The 17,612-nt window shown below is 43.4% G+C and overlaps 1 pseudogene; it reads left to right on the forward strand.

Annotated features, from left to right (window-relative positions):
• The first annotated feature begins 420 nt into the window (after positions 1–420).
• On the forward strand, positions 421–14,862 carry LOC110548478 (glutamine--fructose-6-phosphate aminotransferase [isomerizing] 2-like; annotated as a pseudogene).
• The last annotated feature ends 2,750 nt before the right edge of the window (positions 14,863–17,612 follow it).

Below are 17,612 nucleotides of genomic sequence, written 5' to 3' on the forward strand. Positions count from 1 at the left end.
GGACATCTGGGCCTCAAGGTGAGGGCTCATCCCCAAATTAAAACACACACACACACACACAGAGAGAGAGAGAGAGAGAGAGAGAGAGAGAGAGAGAGAGAGAGAATAATACTCAGAATGACCAAGTTTACAGACGATCAAAGGATGGCCTTAAGAGAGGCAAACCTCAACAAATCACCATGATGTTATAGAGAAGAATTTATTGAGCTGTGATTTATAAATGTGCCTGTTTCCATGCTCACTTTTAACAGTTTTGACCTTTGAATTCTTTTTAATGTTCTGAGAGGTAAGTGGTGGCCGAATGGACAAATGGAGGGAAGATGAATGGGTAGATGGAAGGATGGATGGATGGATGGATGCACAGATGGATAGTGGACTAGGGGTGGATGGTGAATGAACAAGTTAGTGGTAGATGCATGGATGGCGGAAGGATGGTGGATGGTGCATGAATGGAAGGTAAGTGGATGATGGGTGAAAGTTTGGCAGAGCCAGGATGCCAGTCCACTCTGAGATGACATGCATGGAGCTCTTGGGGTTTGCAATAGAGTCACAGGCACCACAGTGGAGTACTGTCAGTGTGCAAGCTGCAGTCCTTACTAAGGCTACCTAGCCTATTTTCTCAGCTGAAAATGAGCACAGCGGTCTTATATCTTGTTAAAAAAATGCAATGATGAAAGGAGAGGACACATGTAACTGGTGATCATTTTACCTGGCACATAGTAAGAACTAGAAGACATCCTGAATCGTCTAGTGCTTCTGTTAGGCCTCTCTGGCTTTCCTATGCTACAGCACACTGGAAAAGCTCCTCGCACAAGCAGCCAAAGAGCCCATCTGTTGCTGATCTAAACCCTGGAAGCTGCTGGAACTCTGAGGGTGCCCATTTGTGAGCGACTGCATACATGTTTGTGTGTTTGTGTATGCATGTGTGCACAGGTAGGTGTACGTGTATACTTGTGCATATGTGTGTGCAGGTGTATACATATGTATGCACTCGTGTGTGTGTGTGCGCTCTGCATGCATGTTTATGTACTTGTGTGCATACACTCCTGTGCAATGCAAGCATGTGCCCAAGCTCATGTGCTTTCCTTCTGCTGAGCTACTGTTAACATTAGACAATCAAGAAGGAATTTTGAAGCCAAAAACAAAAGTGCTAACACTCAGAGCTATTGCCAAGACTGTTTCACATTCCACCGCAGACATGCATGCAGAAAGTCACAGAGACTCCAAGGGTATTCCCTGAACCCCTGCCCAGACTCACCCACACAGCACCTTAGTGATTTTAGTGGAGAAGAAACAGCCATTGACGAGATGAACCGATTTTCCTAGGCCTCTCAGCAAAGGTGCTGGGTCCATTTCTAGGATGCTTCCCTCCATCAGCCTCTCCTCCAGCAGGGCAGGCGCAAATGCTGAGAAACCAAGCACAAAGCAACCAGGTCCAAGCCCCAGGCATCTACTCACCACAGCATCTAGCCCAGATGTGAGCAGACATCTGCCTGGTGTTAGAGCCAACGCTGATGCTCAGCTATAAGTCAGCTTCCCTACCCCCATACCCAAATGCTGCCTTCCTACTGCAGCTGAAAGGAAGAATACAGACAACAGCTGAAAGAAAGTGACATCTTCATTAGTTGCAAGTTCATGAGCTGGAAGTTAGACACGAGCCTCCCAGAGCTGACAGGGCAGTGTCACAAGGCTGACTTCCTTGAGGCTACAGGAAAGAAACCATCCCCTTGACTGTCTCCAGCTCTCCCTGGCTGATGGCCCTGCCCTCCACCCAGCAGTGGAAGGTAGAGTGCTTCTTATGCCATATTCTTCTGACTGCTCCTCTGTGCCTCCTCACCCCTTTAAAGACCTTCTGATGATGTTCAGGCCACCTGAATGACCCAGGGCACCGTCCCAACCATAAGGACAGCTGGGTAATTGCCTTAAATGCATCTGCTTAGGTCCCTAGTACAACTGACTCACCTTCATGGGAGGAAGAATTGGTCCCCCAGTAAAAGGACATTAGTGATTACCTCTCTGTGTACACCCAGACAAGGCATGTGTCGATGGACAATTGTACCTTAAGCAAAAGCAACCTGTAGGTTGTATGAGTTACTGAGTCAATGGTGGCAGTCAGGGGATGCCCTGGATGCATACTGTGCACTCTTGGAGACCCACTTATTTTCTTACTATCTTGCCAACCCTAAACTTATTGGCAGGATCCTAAAATAGGAAGATGCTCAAAGCCACTCAGTGCACACACACACACACACACACTCATGCTGGCTAAACAGCTTCCTCCTAATGTTAGGAAATGTTAACTAGGAACACTCAAGGCCATCTGGAACTAAACGTGGGAACCTCAGTATGGTCCCAAACCTACCACTGACTCTTCAGAGAGTTCACAATATGTAAGAAATCAAACTTTTGAAAAGCACATCAAAGCTGAGAGGTGTACAAGACTGTCAACATCAAGATACTTCCTTGGAGGTGACTGAATTTCAAATGTGAATGTAAAACAATTCTTTAAGGGGACTGAGGGGATGGCTGGGTTGGTACAGAGCTGGCCTTAGCTGGTCTCCATTTGCCCCCAGAGACCACATGGAAAGCCAGCTATACCTATCGCCACTTGCAGTCCAGATTCTGAGGAGGCAAAGACAGGCAGGTCCCTGGGGCTTGAAGCTCAACAAGTCCACTCCAGGTCAGTAAAAAGATTTAGAGTGGGAGGAACAAGGAGAGGAGAATGGGGTGAAGGGGAGAGAAGGGGGAAGGAAAGAAACCGAAGGTTTGCCTAGCCAGCATGGGCATGCAAACACTCCTCAGATGAAGAGACTGTCAAAACACATAGTACTGACGCGTACAGAAACAGCACTGAATAGAAAGGGCAGTACCTCCTTTCATGTCTCCATGTTTTGGAATGCCAACCTAGATGGAGACTCAGATATAAGAAATAACGGGCCTGATCTTCATTCCTTGTGTTTTCCTAGAGAAGAATGGAGATGTGCATGCCAAAAGAAAAAAAAAGTCTTAAGTAATCATTAAATAACAGATGCAGGATGTCTGCTAACCCACAGAGTAGAGGAAGGTGGAAATGAGAAATGAAAAGCATGGGAGAAATGAGAAATGAAAGGTCAAAGAAAATCAGTGAGATTTATTAATATTTATCATCTCTCTTTCTTGCTAGTTTACTATGAATTAGAAAAATAATGTATTCAACACTAAGCGACAAAAAAAAATATGATATCTTAAAGTATATATCTGAAAACAGTGATGAAAGGGAAAAAATAGATCCCCGAATGCATATGGAAGAAGAAATTTAAACAATAAAAACCATCTGCTGAAGTCGAATGGACCTCAGAATACACCCAAGGCAAGCAGGAAGAAGGGCTAGGGAGGATTGGGCATGAGTTAGTTGATGCTGATTGTGTACATTTCATCAAAGCACCACAGCTACTAGGAATACCGCTGCTGTGGGGACTTGTTGGCTACGAAATTGCTATTCAAGAAGTCCTGTCTCCTCAGAAACAGAGAGATCAAAATACCACCAGCAAAAGGCTTGCCACAAACAGCAGCAAGAATCCAGGTGCTACTTTCAGGGGTGAACTAAGCCAGGCAGAACCCGGGAGGAAGGATTTACTCAGTTGTGATGGCTGAGTGGAAATGAGCAAGTAGAACACAGCATGGACACTGAACACCCAATTGTCCCCAAATTAATGCATTAAAAAATTATAATTCCACAGCTTAAATAGCCTCATTGAAAAAAAAATCCTGTTCACTCAGAGCTCGGGGTTCCACTTCTCTACCTCTGCATCAGTGAGACTTGGGTCCTGAGTTCGATCGCTCTCGTAATAAAGCTCTCTTGCAATTGCAAAAAAAAAAAAAAATTATAATTCCTTCGGAATTTGGAACCATCATTTTAAAATGATTGTATAGAAAGATTCTATGCAAGACATGTGGCAAACTGAAATTATTTTAAGCAGTTTGACCCACTATGTATAATGATGTTAAATTCATGAGGCAATACACAATTCAATTTTTTTGTAGCTTGATAATAACTTAAAAAGGCAGTAACAGTCTGACATAGGAATAATTAAGTAAATATACAGAGAATAGAGTCTAGAAATAATAAAACAGGATTTTGCATGTTGCAATAGATCCATACCAAGCAGTGACAGGAGATGTGGCCATAGACTGTTGCGGCAGCCAGCCAGCATTGCGAGACGTTGTGAGTCACAATCTCAGCTTCACAGCAGACTTAACTTCACTCGGACCAAATACTTAGGCTGTGAAGTGGCAATGTGATGGTTTTAAAAAGAATCATGTGTTTCTTAAACTGGAAATGCCTGAAATGGTTAAAAATTATCCCCATTTCTCTTCCAAAAACTAAACAGTAAAATAAGAAAGCAACCTATGATGCTGGCTAAAATAATATTTGGCAAACTCTGTGAGGGACAAGTTCTAAATCCTACATCAGTCAAGACAGGAAGATCTGGAGAGATCCTAAGATCACCTATGGCAGGTAAAGGAATGCTTCCTATAGTGTGGTGGAGCTGTCTGACATGCGTTTGCTCATGTGTTTGGTCCATCCAGAGGTAAAATGCCTAAAGAGATGAGCAGGCTGTCAAGAGGAGTAATTTAATATAGATGCAAAATTACTACAAGTAAATAAATGCAGAAATCAGGGCAAAACCAGCCTCTTGTACATATAGAGTCCCTGGCCAAAGCTTGTCGATCATCTGGTCCTGAAAAGAGGCCCTTGGGCTGTTCCAGTGACCACATAGGGCAAGATGGAAAAACTGCTTAAAATTTTCTATCACGAGACTTAATTTTTCCACCAAGTACTTCCTTATTTTACAAAGTGTCCCCCCCGCCCCGGCTCTCATTCTTTCCCCCTCTCTCTTCCCTCTTTACCTTCTTCCCTCCCTTTCTCCCTGTCCCTCTCTGGTTCACACACATAGTTTATTTCAACACTCGCTCTTCATAGTGTAATTCTCTCAACAGCCAACAGTCACGTGGCGTATGTTCTTTGGTGACAATGTCACAAATGCAGAAGCCAGAGGGTAAGGAGAGGCTCATGTCAAGGGAGCAAGCGAAACTCACTGTTTCCCCCAAAAAGCCAAGGTTCTAAGCACCACCTATTAAACTCTTTTGGCTTCTTATCGCAAGTGTATGATGAGGGGTGAGGTACCCCTGTGCCACCGCATAATAAAGGGTCAGAGGGTAACTCTGTGGCACTGATTCTTTTCTTCCATCCTTACGTGGGTTCTTGGGATTGAACTCAGGTCATGAGGCTTGTGTGGCAAACACCTTTACTTGCTGAACTGTCTCGCCAGCCCATCAGTTGCTTTTTTTTTGCCTGCCTATTGCTATAAGGATGAGAACTGAAAATAACCTCAATATGTCTTCAAGAAGAACAAGTTAAATATACCAGACTCTGGGATACAGAGAATATTATTTACCACTAGGTAGGGTTCATATAGAGAAGTGAAATAAATAAATAACCAAACAAACAAATAAAATCAATGATCTAAGAAATGTTAGCCAAAAAGAAAGAACAGAGACGAGGGTGGCCTGTATGTGATGTTTCTTCTCACGTGCATGCTAGCAGAGGGTGACAGCAGTCAGCACAGGAGACCTCCTGGGACCAGAGCTATGTCCCTGGAATTCAGACTGATGGGGACTCAGCAGAGGTGCTAACTTTTCATCTCACATGTTCTGTGTTCTTTGCTTCTTTTGTAATGAGAAGGTCTTTCTTTTATAATTTTTTTAAAGCTAAGTTTGAAATAAAGAATAAACATTTCCTGGATACTTCCCCAGGATATGAGTCTGTTCCAAGAGGTACACACCCAGATCAGGAGGGTTGGCCTCAGTCAGACAATACAGTTTCTAGAAAGAGAGGAAAAAGTGACTTCAAGATGGTCTGTTTCCTCCTAAACAAGGAGCAGGCAGCCTGCACCTCTGTGTGAATTGCCACCGGCTTCCCCCACCCCCTTTGGCTATTATACAGAGAGAGACTTAGGAAATCCTGCCCCACCAAGGCTACAGTGCAGAGAGCCATCCTATTTTTATAGGATTTCTCCCTGATGTCTCACGTTCAGTATGAACATACCCCACCGCTCAGAAAACAGGAGCCACGCACACACACTTTCACACACAGCAGAAGTGTTCCCTGCTTCCTGCTTTCATGTCCCCCACCACTGGGAAGAAGTTCTGAGTCCAGTATCATCTACTGATCTCTTCTCCACAGGAACCTCTTAAAGCTGAAGAGAGAAGGGGGACAGAGTGACAAAAGCTGCTGGGGGCCCTGTGTCCAGGCCCCCCTTCACCCCAAACAATTAGAGATCTTGGAAAAAATGATGTTAGAAATTCTGCAGCCAGGAAGTGCAGATTGTGTGCTCTTTGCTCTCAGACCAAACCACAGTGGTGGATGACTTTTTTTTTAACAAAAGAAATTAGCATTTCATCACAGCCTCTGGTAAGAGCTCTATTTTAACATGCTGATAAATACCAACTGCCTGGTCATTTGCCTGTTTGCGAGTTTTCTATTACAGATAATTAACGAACAAAACCCACTTCAGTTAGGGAAGATCTACAGCTCTTATCAGAGGACTGGAGGTGTTCTTCTTAACCGCGTACAGACACGGAGATTAAATTTCAAGGACAGATTTATTCCGTGCTATTGTCCCGTTATCCACCAGAGGCTTGTGGGACGCAGGAAATCTGATCGGAATAAAGCACCGGGGCATATTTCAGAAAACCAATAATTGAGCTAACATTGAGCTCCTCGAGGTGCCCAAAGAAAACCCAGTGTCTCACCCTCCCCTTCTCCTGCATTTCCTTAATCACGGCTCTGTTACCTGCAGCCTGGGTGCCCATCAGGGGCACAAGTGGGCAGAAGTCTTTGAGATTTATTGTAATTTGAGACCCAAAGCACTTCACAGAACCCCCAAAGCAAAACAATATTTTATATATAAGCCCCAGCAAGATACCAAAGCTTTTCTCTCCTAACCCTGGGCTAGATCCAGCAGGTTGTGTTTTTGTCTGTTTTTATTCCATTAGAAGGCAGTTAAGTCTAACAATAGAGAAATGAAGAAAAACTCACTATATTTAAATTCTGTTTACTTCTTTAACCTTTTGACTTTCCTACATAAAAGGTGCTTTTCCAAGAATAAGTCCCAAATAGAGTCATTGCCTAATGGCTTTTCCCAAATCCTTATAGAATAAACAATCTGAAACAAGATTCCTTTAACCATTTTTTTTTATTCTATTCGTATTTGCACTGATTTTATAAGGGACAGCCCGGCTAGCTCTCTCCCATTGTCACAATCAGTGCATCCTGGGATTAAAGACCATTTAGGGCCCAAGTCTTAAACAAACTCCCCACTCAGCAGTATAATGAGTGCTATGTATTGTTTCTTTTTATTGTGGCTTGCTTTATAGGTTCAACCAAGAAGCTGGGGATTTTGGCCCTCATTTTTAAGCAGAGGAGCGACCCACTTCCCAATGTGGAACATGGCATCAAACGAGATTGCACAGGTGCCAGGGAAGTGAATGCATGAGGCCTTGATGCTCATAGCCCATTTTATCATGAAATGGTTGCACACCGATTCCTCTCCAGAGACTGCCTGGAAATATTTTCTTTACAGTCATGGGGCTTCTGTCTACAGGGCAAAGGAACAAATATGTGGGGTTACTGAAAGATTGCATTAAAAAGAGCAAAACCAGTACCTAAGACCCTGGTTGGCTGCAGCAGATGTTGCAGGCAAACCTGGAGAAGTCTGGTCAGCAGACTGTGGACAGGGGAAGGGACAGGCTGCTCCCACTGGACCCACAAGAGTGGGCCCTGCAGGGAGGTACCCTATCTACCCTTGATGCCTCCACCAATGAAATGAGTTGGGGACAACCAGCTACTGCACTGAACAGCTCCTCCTGGATCACAATAGTTGGTAGAGGGAAGGCAGTGAGTTTAGCTCTGCCCATTATAGCTGTCCAGCTCGTTCAAAGACAGAAACTGCTCAGTGGAAATCAGACCAGAGCAGTTACTAAGTCTGACCTGCTCGGCTAGGAATTGCAAGTGGCTTGAATTTGGGCCATAAGAACAGAGAATATTGTAATACACACTTGGAGTTTCTGAACTGGCTTTAGTTCCTGCCTTGCCAACCGTATCAGCACAGGGAAAAGTGGTCTTTTAGCAGTAAGCATTAATACAAGAAGAATAGCTTTGTTCCTGTTCAAACTGAAATAAAGCCCCCTACACATATGTAAACCTATGGGCAGTTTGCTCTTCATGTGGGTCCTCCAGCAAGTGAAAGGAGGGCTCTTTCTGATATGGACCCTTTTGTCTGCTTTTGGATCACTTCTCCCTAGCAGTGCTGCCTTGCCTGGCCTCAGGGAAAGAGGACATGCTCAGTCTTGATGTGACTTGATGTGCTGGGGAGGGTTGATAGAGGGTGAGGGTCATTTCTCAGAAGAAGAAGAGGGAGAAAAGGGGAAGAAGGTGAGAGGGTGGACCAGGAGTAGAGGAGAGAAGGGTCTGCATTCAGGATGTAAAATGAATAAATTAATAAACTTAAAATAAAAAAAAACACCTTGCCCCTAACAAGCACACTTTCTTCTCTATGGATCGAACTCTCAGACAACAGAGAATAAATGTGTTAGGCTACCTCCCTGTTTTTGTCATGAAATGATCACTCAGAAGATATAACATTCTGATTTTCCAAACACAGCAACATGTAAAAATTTTTCAAACACAAAACAAAAATGATTGTCAGGCATGGTAAGGGCACACCTATCCTGTGATCTCATCATTTTGGAGGCAGAATCGAGAGGCTAACACATTCAAAACCAGCTTCAAACATAGCACACATCAATTTCCAGACTAGTCTAAACTCTCTGGAGATGTTGTCTCAAGAATAAACAAATAAAAAGTAAAACCACAGGACTATCATCAACAACGTAGTATGGTCATATATACAAAAACGCTGAGAATTAAGACGGACATTTAGCAGTCAGACCAAGTTATGTATAGGAAGAAAACTGTAACTTACTCATGGATATCACTGGAGAAAATAACCATTGTAAAAACAAAGGTGTAAAATACAGAGGCAAATAGTAACAAGAATTATACTAAATTCACACTAGGAAGACTGCAAATATTTCCTGAGTGGCATTAAAATTTTTATGGGCTTGTGCCCAGGTCATTAATGAGAGACTAGATACAGAGACAAGGAACAGTTCCCCGACCAGCGAAAGGATGAATGCCATCCACAGGCGTGTCTTTGCACCTGACTGCCATTCTAAAATTTATATTCCAAAGAAAGAACTAAGGACAGCTTACGAAGTTATTGAGAGACAAAGAACAATAGGGGGAAACTTTCCCTGTCACAAAGTCTCTCACTTAACTAATGACTTTTCCATTTTAAAGGGAGACTCCGAGACCACAGGAAAGGAATGTATATACAAACAGCCAGGTTGAATAAATAGCATAAGGAAATATGCACATTTGTTAAATAAATCTGGCATGGGATATTGGCATATGGTGTAACCAAATACATTCCAGATGGATAAAGATAACTAAGCAAGTAAATACTAAACAAAATGAAAATTCTAAAAACCCAAGACTTTAGTTTTTACATCTCCAAGCTATCAATTCCACCAGAGCTAATGAGGTCTGTCGTTTTCATACCCATGGATTTGTAAAATTAATGAATGAATGAAAACATGAATGTGCCAAACTAGGAGAAAAATCACAGGGAAGATGTGAATGGATGTGATGACTTGTGTCTTCAGATAAGAGAGCAAATAAATCTGGAGAAGACAGAGAATAACATGATTAAAGATTGATAGTTTTAATACACAGGGATTTTATGAGTCAATAAGAAAAAGAGAATTTGCAAAAAGCAGAGAAGGTAGAGAACATTTCAAAGCAGTTGGGGCAAATTTTGAAAGCACTGACAAGGGACTCAGATGAGGACAGTCATGTGGTAGGTGATGCAGCTCGTCCCCAGTCTTCCCTCACAGGTGTGGGCATTTTTGCTAGCAGCTCAGAACTGAGAGGCATTTATCTAAGCACGCTACTCACACATAAATATTGCCATCAACTGCCCAAAGTGCTGTGAGGGAGACAGATTTCTGGGCACTTTTGCTGAGCTAACCTTGGTAAAGCCATCTTTAGACACAAGACCTGCAAGCCTGTGTCAACTAGACTCTCAGGAGCCAAAGCAACTGAAATTGTTAATGCTCTCATTGCTTCAGCAAAATACCTGACAATCGCGACTTAAGAGAGAAAGGGTTATCTTCCGCGGTTTAGCCGGGTGAGTTAAAAGCTGATTGAATCCCCCACCGTGGGGTTCAATCAGAGGATTGACCTCGTGCAGGAGCAAATTGATACCCTATGGCAAATCGCTCAACTTGGCTGTCAATGAAAATATGCTGGACTTTGAGTCACTAGCATATAACATGAGAATTTTTCCTGTGCTGCAAATCTGTCTAAACAATTGTCGAGCCATATTTTAGGTAATTGGACTGAAGAATTCGATACTACGATGGAGCAGCTGAGAGTGGCCATTGTCACAGTAAATTCTACCAGAGTGGACGCAGGACTAGCCACAGGATTATCATCATGGATTGCTGCAGCTATGAATCATCTGAAGGAATGGGCGGGCATGGGAGCGTTAGCGGGCCTTCTGGTGTTGGTCTCCTTGGTTTGCCTGTGGTATATATGCAAGATTAGAGTCTCACAACAGTGTGATGCAGCCATGATCATTCAGGCCTTTACAGCCATTGAAGCAGGACAGTCTCCCCAAGCATGGTTGGCTACCATAAAAAGCTAAAATGTTATGCTCAGGATGCGAGGCTAAGCACTGCACTCAGGGTCAGCCGCTTTGGACCCAGAGAAGAGCATGTCTGGTTGCATGCGGGTTGATGCCCCAGGTCCCGCCTCTGAGAAAAAGGTATCGGACGGGTCTGATGCTCTTTGGGTGGATGACACCTAAATGAACATCGGTACAAAGTCCCAATTTATTTCTAATATCAGAGATCAGACCTCTACTCTTGCCTGATGCGTCTAAAACAAAAAGGGGGAACTGTAGAGAGCTGCGGAATGCTATGCCTTAAAGATGGAGCTGGTTTCCGCCTTCCACCTTCCCGATGGTGAGTGCTCTCTGTCACAAACAACTCCACATTTGGCTAAGGCCAAGGATCTGGCTTGCTTCCATGTATGTGGACCTATCTGCATTGCCCACGTGGCACGCCTGGGTTGGCTACCCAGAGGCTATTTAAGCTGTGGGCTGGCTTTCCCCAGGGTCCGAGGATTGTTCAAGGTTCCTGAATAAAGTGCATTGAAAAAAAAAAAGGGGAGAGAAAGGGTTTTTGTTGTTGTTGTTTTGGTTTGGTTTTGGGGTTTTGGGTTTTTTGGGGGGGAGGTTGTTTGTTTGTTTTGCTCATGATTCAAAGGTCCATTCCATTGTGGTGGGGAGATCATAGTGTCAGGAGACTGAGACAACAGGTCACATTGATCTGTAGTCGTGAGGTAGAGAGAAATGAATGGTGGTGCTCAGCTCTGTTTCTCTTTTTTTTTTTTTTTTTTTCAGTCTGGGACCTCAGCCCATAGAGTGCTGCCCACACAGTGAGGGTTAGGTTTCCCCCACCCTAATTAACTCTCCAGAAACTATTTCATGAACAGGCCCAGAAGTTTGTTTCCTAGGTGATTTTATATTCTTCCATGTTGATGGTCACTATTAACCATCATAGGTTTGTGAGGGTTTTTTTGAAAATGTCTACCATCGACTCTCTCTCTCACTCCAACCTAACTTTTCAAATCCTCAGTACCTCATTCCTAGTTTTTGTCTTTGCTGTCAAGCACAAAGAGGGAAAATGAAACTGCACAAAAGTTTGTAATGACTTGAGGGTGGTCTCATTCATAAACAGGAAACAAGACATTTTTAATGTATAAATAAATAAAAATACAAAAACGCTTTCATTTAAAAGAACATATAATGTCATGACATGGAATATGGGGACAAAGGTGTTTTAAAGTGAGTGTGTGCATGTGTGGCTCTGTGTGAATGTGTGTGTGTGTGTGTGTGTGTGTGTGTATGTGTGTGTGTGTGTGTGCACATGGTGGTGAAGGGAACGGGTGTAAGAATTGTGGGTTATTGAAAGAGACAGGTGCTCTTTATTCAAGATGAGGACAGAACACTCAGATTACTGCGCTGATTAAAATATTGGCTGAATATGAGTCACTCATCTCTCTCCAAATCTTGTTGAAATGACACAGGTTTTTTTTTTTTTTTTCAAATCCTTACAGTTTGGAAAAAAAACATAGGGGTGATTGTCAATTGATCCAAACATAAAGGGAATTGCTGGATAACGCACAGCACGTGGAAACTGATCAGTAGCAGATTCTAAGAAGCTGAAATAGAGGCAATTTGAAGGAGGAGAAAGAAGAAGAGAAGGGGTGGGCCTTGACTCACAATAAGTCGTGATGTGAAGAAACACAGCCACCTTCCTGAACAGAAAACCTGGAGGGACTTGCTGGAGCAGACACCTGGGGTAGGGGGGCTGAGGCTGCCCGGAAAAGGACAGTTCCATCCTCCTTGTGCTTTTGCCAAGGCCATGGTTGAGTCTACCCTTGACCTCTCAGCCTCCTGGACATCCCTGACCTCTGTGCATCCAGGCCACAACCTGGAATGAAGAGTTAGGAGAGTAGAGATGTAGTTCTCCTGAGTGGTGTATCTGATAAAGAGGCCCTCACAGAAGGTCCTCAGGCTAAAATCTCTGGGAGATGCCTCAGAGAACTAGTGCAGCCCCGAGAATAGTCCCTTAGGCACCAAGCTGCTCACACCTCTTAGAGACAAAGGCTCATGTGGCTGAATCCCTCATCCCACCCCTGCCTAGCCTCCCAGCAGTGGGTCTCAATTCAGAAGCTCCATTCATCGCCAAGACAACACACAGCAAGCCAGCTCATTTGGCTTACATGTTCAGCTCTGAGATGAGTGACTGTGATTCTACATGTATAGGAAGGAAACAGCATGAGAGAGGGATACAAATTCAAGAGCTGGGAGAAAAGTGTGGATGGGACAGAAGAAAATGCTAGAATAAGTAGAATTAGAGAACTCAGAAAATATGACAAAATACCTCTGAATCATTTTAAGTAGGCTCTCGCAAATATACAAGGTCCAGTATGGAAAAACCAACCAAACAAAAACCCTCAGCAATAAAAATACTAAGGTAATTCTGGAAAGCAAGGGCTATGAGTTTGAGTCAGAAACAGACATGGAGACCATCACCAAGCTGATTAAATATGTATTCAATAACAGGGAAACTGAGGACACCACATTTTCAACATTGGTTGAAAGAGTCATTCAGCAGTTGGAACGTGCCTTTGCATTGGTTTTCAAGAGTATCCAACACCCAGGAGAAGCCATTGCCACAAGGAGAGGCAGCCCACTGCTCATGGACCTACGAAGCAAATACAATCTGTCCACAGCGCAGGTCCCCATCTTATATCGGACGTACATATTGAGAATGTGAAGACTATCTGTAAGTCTATGGTGAAAATACTGGTCAGCTCCACAGGCCTTCATGTTGTGGGAGATAAAGCCGTAAAATTCTTCTTTGCTTCTGATGCAAGTGCCATCATAGAGCACACCAACCAGCTCATCTTAGAAGATGATGGCATCACAACAGTGGCTGACGGGAAACTCCCCATTCACGGAGTCAAGCGCTCAGCTAGTGATGACCCCTCCAGAGCCATCTAGACCTTGCAAATAGAAGTGCAGCAAATAATAAAAGGTAACTTCAGTGCACTTAGGCAGAAAGAGATCTTTGAGCAGCCAGAATCAGTTTTTTTTTTAATATCACGAGAGGTAGGTTGAATTTTGAGAGCAACACAGTGCTCCTGGGTGGCTTTGAAGGACCGTTCGAGGAGTTTCGACAATGCTGAGGGCTCATCGTGATTGGCTGTGGAACCAGCTACCACCTAGCTGTGGCTATGTGGCAAATTTTGAGGGAACTGACCAAGGTTCCTTGTGATGGTTGAACTTGCCAGTGGCTTTCTGGACAGGAACACACCTCTGTTCAGGGATGACATTTACTTTTTCATAAGCCAAACTGCAGACACACTCCTGGCACTACAATACTGTAATGACTGAGGGGAGTGCTGGGACTGTGGGCATCACCAACACTGTAGGCAGCTCTTTCTCCCGACAGACAACTGTGGTGTCCACACATCAACGCAGGACCCAAGATTGGGGAGGCTAGCACCAAGGCTTACACCAGCCAGTTCATCTCTGTGGTGATGGACGGTTCGATGATGTCTGCAGATGGAATTTCTCTACAGAACAGGAGACAGGAGATCATCCGGGGCCTCAGATCTTTATCTGAGCTGATCAAAGAAGTATTGTCTCTGGACAAGAAGATCCAGGACCTGGCCCTGGAGTTCTACACACAAAGGTCACTCCTGATGATGGGACGGGTATATAACTATGCCACACGCCTGGAAGGAGCCTTGAAAAATTAGAGAGATAGCCTACATGTATTCAAAAGGGATCCTGGCTGGAGAGCTGAAGCATGGGCCCCCGGCACTCGTTGCCAAAAGATGCCTGTGATCATGGTCAGTCATCGTGAAGGATCCTTGCTTTGCCAAATGCCAGAATCCCCTGCAACAGGTCACTGGCCACCAGGATCATCAATCATACTATGTTCCAAGGATGATACTGAGAGTTCCAAGTTCACATATAAAACCATTGAAATGCCCCACACCATGGACTGTCTCCAGGGCATCCTGAGCATGACCCCACTCCAACTTCTGTCCTTCCACCAGGCTATCCTCCGAGGCTGACGTCCCCCAGAAACATAGCCAAATCTGTCACTGTGGGATGAGAACAGGTCTTCCATGACAAGACCATTATCACCTGCAGTCTGATTCAAGACCCAAACCAACTGCAAAAACGCCACATGGGGAAAAGAAGTGGGCCTTTCCTGGGTTTCTCATGCTCTCAGTAGAACTTGACAGCTTTGATGTGCCATGTACCCAAGCGCTTGCTGTTTCTCTGTGTCCTGAAGTCACACAGGAGAAGGAATTGTTTATACCCGCAGGGATCAGAGCAGAGACCTTCCACTACTGTGCAATAGAGACACCACTCTCTGCAGACCAACTGTGAACATTTTAAAGCAACACTGGCTTGTTCTTAAAGACAAAATAGTAATAATGGTGATTGTGTAGCTTTTAAGTTACTGTTCTGGTATGTCGCGTTCTGTAGCCATGGCAACGCCCAGACCACCCGTCTGGGCTACCCAGTGTGCTGTCTCTGGGTTCACTCCTGGCGTGTGTCATTCATCTCAATTTTGGGCACAAGGCATGAGCCCTTTGTATCCTTTCTTCTTTTCCTCCCTTCACAAGCTGCTCATGATTCCTGCCCTCTGACATCACTGAGTTCCCTCTACCCTCTTCCAGCATCTCTTTTGAGCCCAGTTAAAGTCTCTGCTTCTTTCACTATTCTCAGATGGGCTCAAATCTCTCAGCTCTCTGACTTCTGCTTAATCAGATTATGGTTCTTTTTTTTTTAAAGTCCTGGCAGCAGTTTGGTCCCTGCTCCCTACTCATAGTAAACCAGCCTGCAATGTCCCATACAAGAGGGTGGTTTCTTGGTGCCTGCCCTGCTCTATTTAAAAGTGTGCACAATCAATGTACTATGCAGTTTTACGTCAAAAAAGACAGTGCAACTTTAGAAAAAATACCAAACTAAATATCAAGTAAGAATAATGGAAAAGAGAGTATCCCCAAACTCTGAAAGGCCAAAGGTGAAAAACATGAGAGAACTTTGAAATCACACAAGGCTCCATCACCTACCTAGTAAAGAGCATTTCAGAACTACTTGAGTTTTGCATTATTGAAAGCATTTATCATGTGCTGTGCAAGAAAAGAATAGCCAGTGGCTTATAGAAAAAGGAAGAAGGGGAGGAAGAAGAGCAGGAGGAGGAGAAAGGGTACGATGAGGAAGGGAAGGAGGGAGAGCAGATGGGAGGATAGGAAGAAAGAAAAGGGAAGGAGAGGGAGAAGAAGAAGGTAGGAGGGGGAAGGAAAAGAGAAGGAGAGAAAGAGGAGGGGGAGGATGTAGAGCTGAGTAGAATATGAGCACAGAAGGTTAAGTCTAGTAGCGATGTAGGTGAGAGTGGATAGGATCTAAGTGCATTGCATCTCTGTCTGACCCTATCATGTAATACATTTTAAAGGTTTTAAAAATGGAACAAAAAGGAAAGCAACAAATCGCTAGCTTTGCACTGAAGTGCTTGAAGAGAAAGGACAGATTACTGAGTCAGGTGAGACTTAGCATGGGAACGGGGCCTAAGGAGTCAAGCAAATGGAGGGACCAAGCAAAAAGTGTATCTTTCCTGGACTTTCACATCTCATTCAGTTGTAAAACACACAGGAAGCAAATGAGCATCCTTGCAGAGACACTAAAAGTTCACCAGCCTTTCAAAAAATTAGCTCCTGTGACTCTGAAAAATGAATCTGACAAAGAAAAGGATGTTAGGTGTAAGAAATAATATTGAGAAAAATGCCCCCAAAATAAAAGACAGAAGCATTGCTATAACAGTTGTTGTGTTTTTTTTCCAAAGGTACAGACATGCAAATACTAATATGTAACTAAGCAGAATATTATATTAACGTAATAAGAAAATTGGAAGAATAGGAATTAGGAATGTTCACTATGTCCTTTTCAGGAAAGATGGAACTGAAACTAGAGAAAGGGACGCCTAGGATGAGAAAGTATGTTTTATAAAAAAGATGTCCTTGACTAAAAATGCAAGCCTTACGTACTGAGAAATATATTATAAGATGTTATATAATAATTTTACAACATCAAATATATAAAAAAGAAAAACAACACACAATAAAATATATTAAAATATGGAAATACAAAAAAATGTATAAAACATGGTATGTTTTTAAAAAACAAGAAATTCAGGAGAAAGTTGTTTGCAACCATGGGGTGACATCCAGGGGAGCTCTTGAAACTACAGCAAAAGTAACAAATAACAAGGCAGAAGATGAGGAGGCCAATTTGAGTCCAATGGGAAGGTATGGAGAGGTTTGTCTACACAAGGAGAGATGTTACGAATCCTTGAAACAATTGTGAAATATTTATTTCAAAGCATTCCCATGTCTCCATGCATAAAGAAAACTCAAGAGACCCTTCCCACAAGTATAGAAAGCACAGCACGTCTGAGCCCACACTAAAATAGTAGTAACGAACAAGCAAAGGCTGGCCCCAAAATGTCAGCCTACTCAAAAAATGTGGGGCAGAACCTCTAAATAAGTTATGAATGCAAGAAAAAATAAGAACTGAAATTAAAAATGCTTAATAATGAAAGCATTGCATGTGAATACCCACAAGCACAGGGAACGATGTCCTCAGAGGGACAGGGGGGCTTTGAATGTGTTTCAAGAACATAAGGAAGAGAGACACTGAACTAAGCATTAGACTCAAGTTAGAAAAGATAACTAAAAAAAAAACATCAAGTAAACATGAAGAAGTAATGCTGTCAAAAACAGTGGCTAGCCTGTCTGAGATGCCATTCTTAGGTCCTCAGAGCAATTCATCCCCTGAAAACAACTCAAAGAAATG

This window comes from Meriones unguiculatus, chromosome 1 (assembly GCF_030254825.1).
Source record: "Meriones unguiculatus strain TT.TT164.6M chromosome 1, Bangor_MerUng_6.1, whole genome shotgun sequence".
NCBI classification, from domain to species: Eukaryota; Metazoa; Chordata; class Mammalia; order Rodentia; family Muridae; genus Meriones; species Meriones unguiculatus.